The sequence below is a fragment of the Ranitomeya imitator genome, chromosome 3, assembly GCF_032444005.1.
Source record: "Ranitomeya imitator isolate aRanImi1 chromosome 3, aRanImi1.pri, whole genome shotgun sequence".
In the NCBI taxonomy this organism is placed as follows: Eukaryota; Metazoa; Chordata; class Amphibia; order Anura; family Dendrobatidae; genus Ranitomeya; species Ranitomeya imitator.
In genome coordinates this window covers 542,483,483-542,496,204 of record NC_091284.1, presented here as the reverse complement: position 1 = coordinate 542,496,204, position 12,722 = coordinate 542,483,483, and the positions used below count along the sequence as shown (strand labels likewise).

General features: G+C 48.1%; 1 protein-coding gene across 1 annotated transcript in view; it reads right to left on the bottom strand.

Moving 5' to 3' along the window:
- Window positions 1-8,599, bottom strand: part of JADE3 (jade family PHD finger 3) — an 86,320-nt gene extending 77,721 nt beyond the window's left edge. Inside the window, exon 1 of the mRNA XM_069757856.1 lies at window positions 8,383-8,599. The gene's annotated coding sequence lies outside the window, so the exon portion shown is untranslated. The remainder of the gene's footprint in view (window positions 1-8,382) is intronic.
- Window positions 8,600-12,722: the final 4,123 nt, after the last annotated feature.

Below are 12,722 nucleotides of genomic sequence, written 5' to 3'. Positions count from 1 at the left end.
AGAAATCATCAGTTAAATAGCCATCCGTTTTGTTCCCCTTAACCCCTTCCCGACCTTTGACGCACCGTATGCGTCATGAAAACCTGTGCCAATCCGACCTGTGACGCAGCATATGCGTCATGGTCGGATTGCGCTCCTGCAGGCCGGGTGATAGGGTTAACTGTAATTTCACCCGGCCTGCAGGGACAGGAGGCGTTGTACTTTAGGATACGATCACTGATTGGCTGTTGAAAGTGACGTTTCACTTTCAATCAGAGTGATAGTAATATTTCACCAATGAAAATTGGTGAAATATTACAATCCAGCCATGGCCTATGCTGCAATAGCTTCAGCGAAGGCTGGAGATCGTGATCTGACCCCCCCACCGCCACCGGTCTCCTCCCCTCCGGTCCTCCGTCCTGTCATCTAGTGATCCCCCGCTCCCCTCCGTTCTCCTGTCCACTCCCCCCCCCCCTCATACTCACAGACCTGTGTCCCTCCCGGTGTCCATCCGTCTGTTCGATGGGCGCCGCCATCCTCCAAAATGGCGGGCGCATGCACAGTGCGCCCGCTGAATCTGCCGGCCGGCAGATTCGTTACAGGTACATTTTGATCGCTGTGATAGCTTCTATCAAAATAAAAAAAAAATAATAAACCCCCCCTTTATCACCCCCATAGATAGGGACAATAATAAAATTAAGAAAAATTTTTTTTTCTTTGCCCCACTAGGGTTAGGGTTGGTTCACACTGTGTCTAAGCAGTCCGTTAGACGGACTACGTTACACCGCGGCATAAACGCGGTATAACGTAGTCCGTTACGGCCGCCATTGACAGCAATGTCGGACGCATCACTAGCGCACGCCCACAATGGGCGTGCACTAGGGATATGCCGTCATTGAGTGACGGACCTGGAGACGCGGGCTGCAGCGTTTCCGGGTCCGTCACTGCTAGCGCAGATAGAGCATCTGCTAGCTCTATCTGCGCTAGCGCGATGCAAAAGTCGGCACTTGCGCTAGCAGCAGCCCGTTAGCGTATGTACCATGTAAACCTATGGAAAACCAAATCCGCTGTGCCCATGGTGCGGAAAATACCGCACGGAAAAGCTGTGTTGTATTTTCCGCAGCATGTCAATTCTTTGTGCGGATTCTGCAGCGTTTTACACCTGTTCCTCAATAGGAATCCACAGGTGAAATCCGCACGAAAAACACTGGAAATCCGCGGTAAATCCGCAGGTAAAATGCAGTGCCTTTTATCTGCGGATTTTTCAAAAATGGTGCGGAAAAATCTCACACGAATCCGCAACGTGGGCACATAGCCTTAGGGTTAGGGTTGGAATTAGGGCTAGGGTTGGAAATAGGGTTAAGATTAGGCTGTGGTTAGGGTTATGGTTAGGGGTTTGTTGGGGTTAGGGTTGGGATTAGGAATGGGGTTGGGATTAGGGTTAGGGGTGGGTTGGGGTTAGTGTTGGAGTTAGAATTGAGGGGTTTCCACTGTTACGGCACATCAGGGGTCTCCAAACGCAACATGGCGCCACCATTGATTTTAGTCAATCTTGCATTCAAAAAGTCAAATGGTGCTCCCTCCCTTCCGAGCCCCGACGTGCGCCCAAACAGTGGTTTACCCCCACATATGGGGTACCAGCATACTCAGGACAAACTGGGCAACAATTATTGGGGTCCAATTTCTCCTGTTACCCTTGTGAAAATAAAAAATTGATTGCTAAAACATCATTTTTGAGGAAAGAAACATTATTATTATTATTTATTGTTATAGCGCCATTTATTCCATGGCGCTTTACATGTGAGGAGTGGTATACATAATAAAAACAAGTACAATAATCTTAAACAATACAAGTCATAACTGGTACAGGAGGAGTGAGGACCCTGCCCGCGAAGGCTCACAATCTACAAGGGATGGGTGAGAATACAGTAGGCGAGTTCACGGCTCTGCGTTATAAACTTCTGTGAAGCACTTGGGGTTCAAAGTGCTCACCACATATCTAGATAAGTTCCTTGGGGGGTCTAGTTTCCAAAGAGGGGTCTCTACTGTTTAGGCACATCAGGGGCTCTGCAAACGTGACGCCCGCAGACCATTCCAACAAAGTCTGCATTTCAAAAGTCACTACTTCCCTTCCGAGCCCCGACGTGTGCCCAAACAGTGGTTTACCCCCACATATGGGGTATCAGTGTACTCAGGACAAACTCGGCAACAACTATTGGGGTCCAATTTCTCCTGTTCCCCTTGTGAAAATAAAAAAATTGCTTGCTAAAAAATAATTTTTGAGGAAAGAAAAATGATTTTTTATTTTCACGGCTCTGCGTTATAAACTTCTGTGAAGCACTTGAGGGTGTAAAGTGGTCACCGCACATCTAGATTAGTTCCTTGGGAGGTCTAGTTTCCAAAATGGGGTCACATGTGGGGAAGCTCCAATGTTTAGGCACACAGGGGCTCTCAAAAATGCGACATGGTGTCAGCTAACGATTGGAGCTAATTTTTCATTCAGAAAGTCAAATGGCGCTCCTTCCATTCCGAGCCCTTCCGTTTGCCCAAACAGTGGTTTACCCCCACATGTGAGGTATCTGTGTACTCAGGAGAAATTGCCCAATACATTTTAGAATCCATTTTATCCTGTTGCCCATGTGGAAATGAACAAATTGAGGCTAAAAGAAATTTTTTGTGAAAAAAAAGTACTTTTTCATTTTTACGGATCAATTTGTCAAGCACCTGGGGGTTCAAAGTGCTCACTATGCATCTAGATAAGTTCCTTGGGGGGTCCAGTTTCCAAAATGGGGTCACATGTGGGGAAGCTCCAATGTTCAGGCACACAGGGGCTCTCCAAACGCGACATGGTGTCCGCTAACGATTGGAGCTAATTTTTCAATCAAAAAGTCAAATGGCGCTCCTTCCCTTCCGAGCCCTGTCGTGCGCCCAAACAGTGGTTCCCCCCCACATATGGGGTATCGGCATACTCAGGACAAATTGTACAATAACTTTTGGTGTCCAGTTTCTCTTTTTACCCTTGGGAAAATAAAAAAAATTGTTACTAAAACATCATTTTTGTGACTAAAAAGTGAAATGTTCATTTTTTCCTTCCATGTTGCTTCTGCTGCTGTGAAGCACCTGAAGGGTTAATAAACTTCTTGAATGTGGTTTTGAGTACCTTGAGGGGTGCAGTTTTTAGAATGGTGTCACTTTTGGGTATTTTCAGCCATACAGACCCCTCAAACTGACTTCAAATGTGAGGTGGTCCCTAAAAAAAAAAAGGTTTTGTAAATTTTGCTGTAAAAATGAGAAATCGCTGGTCAAATTTTAACCCTTATAACTTCCTAGAAATAAAAAAATTTGGTTCCAAAATTATGCTGATGTAAAGTAGACATGTGGGTAATGTTATTTATTAACTATGTTGTGTCACATAACTCTCGTTTTACAGAATAAAAATTCAAAGTTTGAAAATTGCAAAATTTTCAAAATTTTAGCCAAATTTCCATTTTTTTCACAATCGCAAAAATTATCGACCTAAATTTACCACCATCATGAAGCCCGATAAGTCACGAAAAAACAATCTCAGAACCGCTAGGATTTGTTGAAGCGTTCCTGAGTTATTACCTCAAAGGGACACTGGTCAGAATTACAAAAAACGGCCAGGTCTTTAAGGTCAAAATAGGCTGGGTCATGAAGGGGTTAAGGCTGTATGCACACGTTGCTGATTTTTCGCTATAAAAATGCAGATCTGCACAAAAATTGGAAAATCAAGTACACCATTGTCATGCAACGTATGGTCCGGGTCTTAGGGTCTGCCCACTTCAGACTGAAATGCTGCAGATTGTACACAGAAAATCCACAGTGGCTCAGGTGTGTGGACGACGCTTTGTCTGCTGGACTCAGTGACGATCTGCTGTGTACACCGGTTCTAAAAAAAAACCTCTGAAAATATTTTAATTAAAAAAATCTCTTGCTCTAGAATCTTGCTTCAGACGGTCATATTTTACGACCTGTATCCTAACTACAATGTACGAATTAACCGCACGGCCCCCGGACGGACCGCACAGCTTTGAGACTAATTTTGGGCATTGCGGTCCGGATATGGACTGGGAAATACACCCGTCTGACCCCGGCTATAGGGCTCGTTCAGGTCTGTGTGGCGTCCATAGCCCAATGAATCATACCTTAGTCTATATTGCGGACATCACTGGCCTGTTTTTAGGTTCGGCCCTAGTTTAGACTTTCTGCAGCTTCTCTCACACATTGACAAACAAGATGGAAGAACTAGAAGCAGAAATATCTACAGGTAACTTTGACATAGTGGGAATAACCGAGACATGGTTAGATGAAAGCTATGACTGGGCAGTTAACTTACAGGGTTACAGTCTGTTTAGAAAGGATCGTAAAAATCGGAGAGGAGGAGGGGTTTGTCTCTATGTAAAGTCTTGTCTAAAGTCCACTTTAAGGGAGGATATTAGCGAAGGAAATGAGGATGTCGAGTCCATATGGGTCGAAATTCATGGAGGGAAAAATGGTAACAAAATTCTCATTGGGGTCTGTTACAAACCCCCAAATATAACAGAAACCATGGAAAGTCTACTTCTAAAGCAGATAGATGAAGCTGCAACCCATAATGAGGTCCTGGTTATGGGGGACTTTAACTACCCGGATATTAACTGGGAAACAGAAACCTGTGAAACCCATAAAGGCAACAGGTTTCTGCTAATAACCAAGAAAAATTATCTTTCACAATTGGTGCAGAATCCAACCAGAGGAGCAGCACTTTTAGACCTAATACTATCTAATTGACCTGACAGAATAACAAATCTGCAGGTGGTCGGGCATCTAGGAAATAGCGACCACAATATTGTACAGTTTCACCTGTCTTTCACTAGGGGGACTTGTCAGGGAGTCACAAAAACACTGAACTTTAGGAAGGCAAAGTTTGACCAGCTTAGAGATGCCCTTAATCTGGTAGACTGGGACAATATCCTCAGAAATAAGAATACAGATAATAAATGGGAAATGTTTAAGAACATCCTAAATAGGCAGTGTAAGCGGTTTATACCTTGTGGGAATAAAAGGACTAGAAATATGAAAAACCCAATGTGGCTAAACAAAGAAGTAAGACAGGCAATTAACAGTAAAAAGAAAGCATTTGCACTACTAAAGCAGGATGGCACCATTGAAGCTCTAAAAAACTATAGGGAGAAAAATACTTTATCTAAAAAACTAATTAAAGCTGCCAAAAAGGAAACAGAGAAGCACATTGCTAAGGAGAGTAAAACTAATCCCAAACTGTTCTTCAACTATATCAATAGTAAAAGAATAAAAACTGAAAATGTAGGCCCCTTAAAAAATAGTGAGGAAAGAATGGTTGTAGATGACGAGGAAAAAGCTAACATATTAAACACCTTCTTCTCCACGGTATTCACGGTGGAAAATGAAATGCTAGGTGAAATCCCAAGAAACAATGAAAACCCTATATTAAGGGTCACCAATCTAACCCAAGAAGAGGTGCGAAACCGGCTAAATAAGATTAAAATAGATAAATCTCCGGGTCCGGATGGCATACACCCACGAGTACTAAGAGAACTAAGTAATGTAATAGATAAACCATTATTTCTTATTTTTAGGGACTCTATAGCGACAGGGTCTGTTCCGCAGGATTGGCGCATAGCAAATGTGGTGCCAATATTCAAAAAGGGCTCTAAAAGCGAACCTGGAAATTATAGGCCAGTAAGTCTAACCTCTATTGTTGGTAAAATATTTGAAGGGTTTCTGAGGGATGTTATTCTGGATTATCTCAATGAGAATAACTGTTTAACTCCATATCAGCATGGGTTTATGAGAAATCGCTCCTGTCAAACCAATCTAATCAGTTTTTATGAAGAGGTAAGCTATAGGCTGGACAACGGTGAGTCATTGGACGTGGTATATCTCGATTTTTCCAAAGCGTTTGATACCGTGCCGCACAAGAGGTTGGTACACAAAATGAGAATGCTTGGTCTGGGGGAAAATGTGTGTAAATGGGTTAGTAACTGGCTTAGTGATAGAAAGCAGAGGGTGGTTATAAATGGTATAGTCTCTAACTGGGTCGCTGTGACCAGTGGGGTACCGCAGGGGTCAGTATTGGGACCTGTTCTCTTCAACATATTCATTAATGATCTGGTAGAAGGTTTACACAGTAAAATATCGATATTTGCAGATGATACAAAACTATGTAAAGCAGTTAATACAAGAGAAGATAGTATTCTGCTACAGATGGATCTGGATAAGTTGGAAACTTGGGCTGAAAGGTGGCAGATGAGGTTTAACAATGATAAATGTAAGGTTATACACATGGGAAGAGGGAATCAATATCACCATTACACACTGAACGGGAAACCACTGGGTAAATCTGACAGGGAGAAGGACTTGGGGATCCTAGTTAATGATAAACTTACCTGGAGCAGCCAGTGCCAGGCAGCAGCTGCCAAGGCAAACAGGATCATGGGGTGCATTAAAAGAGGTCTGGATACACATGATGAGAGCATTATACTGCCTCTGTACAAATCCCTAGTTAGACCGCACATGGAGTACTGTGTCGAGTTTTGGGCACCGGTGCTCAGGAAGGATATAATGGAACTAGAGAGAGTACAAAGGAGGGCAACAAAATTAATAAAGGGGATGGGAGAACTACAATACCCAGATAGATTAGCGAAATTAGGATTATTTAGTCTAGAAAAAAGACGACTGAGGGGCGATCTAATAACCATGTATAAGTATATAAGGGGACAATACAAATATCTCGCTGAGGATCTGTTTATACCAAGGAAGGTGACGGGCACAAGGGGGCATTCTTTGCGTCTGGAGGAGAGAAGGTTTTTCCACCAACATAGAAGAGGATTCTTTACTGTTAGGGCAGTGAGAATCTGGAATTGCTTGCCTGAGGAGGTGGTGATGGCGAACTCAGTCGAGGGGTTCAAGAGAGGCCTGGATGTCTTCCTGGAGCAGAACAATATTGTATCATACAATTAGGTTCTGTAGAAGGACGTAGATCTGGGGATTTATTATGATGGAATATAGGCTGAACTGGATGGACAAATGTCTTTTTTCGGCCTTACTATGTTACTATGTTACATTGTTAGGCTATGTGCACACGTTGCGGATTAGGCTTAGGAATTTCTGATGCGGATTCTGCCTCTCCTGGCAGAAAACTCAGCTGCGGATTTGTCGCGTTTTTGTGCGGTTCCGCAGCATTTTTTGTGCTTTTTTGCTGCGGTTTTCTTGCGGATTTGCTGCGTTTTTTACCCCTGCGGTTTTCTATAATGGAATGGGTACAAAAACGCTGCAGATTGAAAAAAAAAAAAAAAAGAAGTGACATGCTACTTCTTTTAAACCGCAGCAGTGTGCACAGCATGTTTTTTTCTCATTGATTTACATTGTACTGTAAAACAATTGCGGATCTGCAGCATTTCCGCACCGCAAAAAACGCTGCGGATCCGCAGAGAATCCGCAACGTGTGCACATACCCTTATACTTTAGCCTGTGTTATATTTAAGAACCAGAAACGAAGAGTATGAACGGCACTAGGTGGTCTCGCAGCAGGCGGTATAATCGCAGACGTAGGATTCCAATTAAGACTCCTATAGCACGTGTAAGATCATCAGCATAAGGGTGGTGCTCAACACAAAAAGTACTGAACGAATATCCAAAAAAGAAGAGGAAGATGTGGCACTCACCCAAGCGGATTGTAGATCAGAATCCTTTATTCATCGTAACAATCAACGGGGAAGCGCACGAGCGCGAAACGGCCGTTGTCCTTTTCTCACTCCCCGCACCGCCGTTCTCTCCCAGCCGCCTCTCCTTGTTATGTCCACTTTATTGTTACGATGAATAAAGGACTCTGATCTACAATCCGCTTGGGTGAGTGCCACATCTTCCTCTTCTTTTTTGGATACGTGTTATATTTAAAACTATGTAACAATTGGGGCAGAGGCAAAAGAAACAAGGAAAATTTATCAATGAAGTAACACACATTCATGGTGCTTATGCTATTTTTTTTGAACACCCACAAAGGACATGGCTGCACTGCCTGCTGGACAGTAGTGCTTAGTTTTGGAGAAGGCCCAGACTATGGCTGACAGGAGCCATACACAAGGCATCGTGCAGGTGAGAGCACAGCTGACGTCACAGGACGGGCTCCCTGACAGCGCTTGTCCTGAGGTAGCCTTGGCGCCAAATTTCACTGCTGAGTGAGAGTGCGCGCGGAGGAGGCGCCGCCTGAGGTGACAGACGGGCAGTGTGCGGAGCGCATCTCCTGACCAGACACACTACAGCGGCACTGCACCGCGGCCAGCTGCCGGCACACAGACTGGCAGAGCACCGCATGTGTGGAGGGCAGGCACGGCCTGCAGGACGGGCGCAGCAGGCTCTCACCTTCTCCGGCGCTCGTCCGCCCTTATTCTGTCACGTCCCCGTCAGTCCTGAGCGCTGCCCATACAGACGCCAGAGCACAGGCAGGCCGGTCACCGCGCTGAGGAGCTGCAGCCTGTCCTCCCAGCAGGCGCACACATCCACACACAAGAAGCCTATTGTATTGACACTGCTCGCTGGCTTCCTCTGCTCCTCCTCTTCCACTTCCTCCCTGGTGTCCATCCCTTCCTCCCCTCCCTGCCTGCACACAGGGATGCGCCGGGATTGCGGCTGTGCGCTCGGTTGTCTGCCCTGAATCAGTGCCCATCTGTATGGCGGCAGGTGCGACGCTTTCTAATACACTCACTGCTACGACTGGCTGCTCGCACTTTCTAATAAGGCTTCCCATTCTGCTCTCTAAGTATTACTGCAAAACTACTTCTATTTTGTGCTTAGCTTCAATTTTACCGCCTGTATTATAGTCCAGAGCTGCATTCGCAATTCTGCCCGGTTCAGCACTGAACTCTGCATTGATTTAAAGGGAACCTGTCACCTGAATTTGGCAGGTCCTTTTTTGGGTCATATGGGTGGTGTTTTCGGGTCTTTTATTAACCCCTTTTTTCCCGCTGGTCGCGAAATTGACTTGCCATTGATTCGCTTACCTCCCTAGTTAACGCATTCTGGAATGTTGTAGATAAGCCCCCAATGTATCCTGAAAGATGACAAAAAGAGGTTAGATTATACTCACCCAGGGGCGGTCCCGGTTCTGGTCCAATGGGCTTTGTGGTCCGGGACCTCCCATCTTCTTACGATGACATCCTCTTCTTGTCTTCATGATCCGGCGAACGCTTACTTTGCCCTGTTGAGGGCAGAGCAAAGTACTGCAGTGCGCAGGCGCCGGGCCTCTGACCTTTCCCGGCGCCTGCGCACTGCAGTACTTTGCTCTGCCCTCAACAGGGCAGACAAAGTACGCCGGAGCCACAGCCTGAAGACAAGAAGAGGACGTGATCATAAGATGGGAGGCCCTGGACCGCGACGCCCATCGGAACAGAACCAGGACCGCCCCTGGGTGAATATAATCTAACCTTTTTTTCTCATCTTTCAGGATACATCAGGCCCGGATTTAGGGGTGGGCCCTGGGCCACCCACCAAGCAGGGGCCTCCCACCAATATAGGGATAAATATCTCAAAACATGTAAAATACACGTCTCTTTGCTGTGAACTATTTCTAATGATAAGGAACATTTAGCAAAAAGAGAAACTATTGAAAGTGTAGGGACTTGGCTACCGTCCTACATCTCAGTGGCTGGCACAGAGAGGCAGAGTCATGGCACCCAGGGGCGGATTATCAGAGGGTCAATATGGGCGGTAGCCCAGGGCCCTGTGGTCTGGGGGGGCCCTGGGCTACCGCAGAGATCGACCCTCTGCTAATCATCTGTGAATGCCGTCGCCGGCATTTATGTGCGCCTGCCGTAACCGGTGGGCAGAGAGAGGGGGCCCGCATCGGGCCCCTTCTCATCTGCTCACCGGGCCCCTTCCGGCGCTGCGGCGGTTTCCTATTGACGTGCGGGCGCGCGCCCGCACGTCAATAGTTAACACCAGCCGCCAGCCAATTGGAGGCTGGCGGCTGATGTCGGCCGCGCGCACACGTCGCCGGCGTCTGACGTCATTGTCAGTCGCCGGCGAGTGTGCTCTGTTGGAGGGAGCTCACCGCGGCGCTGGAGCGAGGACAGGTGAGGAGTTTTTTTTTTTTTTTTTTTATAACGGCGGACACACACTGAGGGCAGATGGCTGGAGGACGGACACTGGGGGCAGATGGCTGGAGGACAGACACTGGGGGCAGATGGCTGGAGGACAGACACTGGGGGCAGATGGCTGGAGGACAGACACTGGGGGCAGATGGCTGGAGGACAGACACTGGGGGCAGATGGCTGGAGGACGCACACTGGGGGCAGATGGCTGGAGGACGCACACTGGGGGCAGATGGCTGGAGGACGGACACTGGGGGCAGATGGCTGGAGGACGGACACTGGGGGCAGATGGCTGGAGGACGGACACTGGGGGCAGATGGCTGGAGGACGGACACTGGGGGCAGATGGCTGGAGGACGCACACTGGGGGCAGATGGCTGGAGGACGCACACTGGGGGCAGATGGCTGGAGGACGCACACTGGGGGCAGATGGCTGGAGGACGGACACTGGGGGCAGATGGCTGGAGGACGGACACTGGGGGCAGATGGCTGGAGGACGGACACTGGGGGCAGATGGCTGGAGGACGGACACTGGGGGCAGATGGCTGGAGGACGGACACTGGGGGCAGATGGCTGGAGGACGGACACTGGGGGCAGATGGCTGGAGGACGGACACTGGGGGCAGATGGCTGGAGGACGGACACTGGGGGCAGATGGCTGGAGGACGGACACTGGGGGCAGATGGCTGGAGGACGGACACTGGGGGCAGATGGCTGGAGGACGGACACTGGGGGCAGATGGCTGGAGGACGGACACTGGGGGCAGATGGCTGGAGGACGGACACTGAGGGCAGATGGCTGGAGGACGGACACTGAGGGCAGATGGCTGGAGGACGGACACTGAGGGCAGATGGCTGGAGGACGCACACTGGGGGCAGATGGCTGGAGGACGCACACTGGGGGCAGATGGCTGGAGGACGCACACTGGGGGCAGATGGCTGGAGGACGCACACTGGGGGCAGATGGCTGGAGGACGGACACTGGGGGCAGATGGCTGGAGGACGGACACTGGGGGCAGATGGCTGGAGGACGGACACTGGGGGCAGATGGCTGGAGGACGGACACTGGGGGCAGATGGCTGAAGGACGGACACTGGGGGCAGATGGCTGGAGGACGGACACTGGGGGCAGATTGCTGGAGGACACACTGGGGGCAGATTGCTGGAGACAGTGGGGCAGATTGCTGGAGACAGTGGGGCGGATTGCTGGAGACAGTGGGGCAGATTGCTGGAGACAGTGGGGCAATGCTGGAGACATTGGGGCAGATTGCTGGAGGACACACTGGGGGCAGATTGCTGGAGACAGTGGGGCAATGCTGGAGACAGTGGGGCAGATTGCTGGAGGACACACTGGGGGCAGATTGCTGGAGGACACACTGGGGGCAGATTGCTGGAGGACACACTGGGGGCAGATTGCTGGAGGACACACTGGGGGCAGATTGCTGGAGGACACACTGGGGGCAGATTGCTGGAGGACACACTGGGGCAGATGATTGCTGGAGACACTAGGGCAGATGATTGCTGGAGACACTGGGGCAGATGATTGCTGGACACACTGGGGCAATGCTGGATACACTGGGGCAGATGATTGCTGGACACACTGGGGCAATGCTGGAGACACTGGGCCAGATTGCTGGACACACTGGGGGTAATATGCTGGACACACTGGGGGCAGGACTGGAGGCATGGGCAGAATGTAGGCACGGGGCATGATTGGAGACATGGGGCAGGATTGGATCATGGGGCAGGATGGATACGATGGAGACAGATGGGGCAGGATGTGGAGATCATATGGGGTAGAATGGATACTCATGAGTGCAGGATGGGAGAACATATGGCTGGAGCCAGGAATGAGATAAACGGAGCCAGGGTGGGGAATATTATTACCATAGGGGCTAATTAAGGGATATTGTTACTGCAGTGATGTATTTATTTTATTTTTTGAGTATACTGTTTTAAATGGGGGGGCGGTCCTGTTATTATGCAGAGTGACACTATATCGCCTTTTCTTCTTCATGTGGTGTAATGTAGAAGTTGTGAAAAATTAAGTAATGTGTTCTGCAAGTGGAGCTCGAGATAACTGTGTTATTTCCTGCAGAAACGAGTCCTGGCTGGAAGGAATGATGGCGGTCTGTGCTGGATGAAAGATGAAGGACTTCACCTAGAGACGTCACTGGTGAGTCAGTGTTACCTATACACTGACACTATACACTGTATACTATATAGAGGTCCTGTGTATAATGTCACCAGTGATCTCAGTATTACCTCTACACAGACACTGCATACTAAGTACAGATCTCCTGTGAATACTGGCACTTATGGTGATAGTATTGTGTTGTTTTTTTTATTACTGATCAGTATTGTAGTATTCAGTCACTATGTGGTGGTAATATGTGGTCTGGAAATGGTGTTGTGGTATTTGTCCCTTGTATGTGCTATTTGGTCACCAAGTGGTAATATGTGGTCTTGACATGGTGCGGTGGTATTTGTTCCTTGTATGTGATATTATTCGATCACTGTGGTTGTAATTTGTGGTCTGGTCACGGTGCGGTTGTATTTGTTCCTTGTATGTGATATTATTGGTCAAGCTATACCTAAATTGTATTGCAGATTTTAA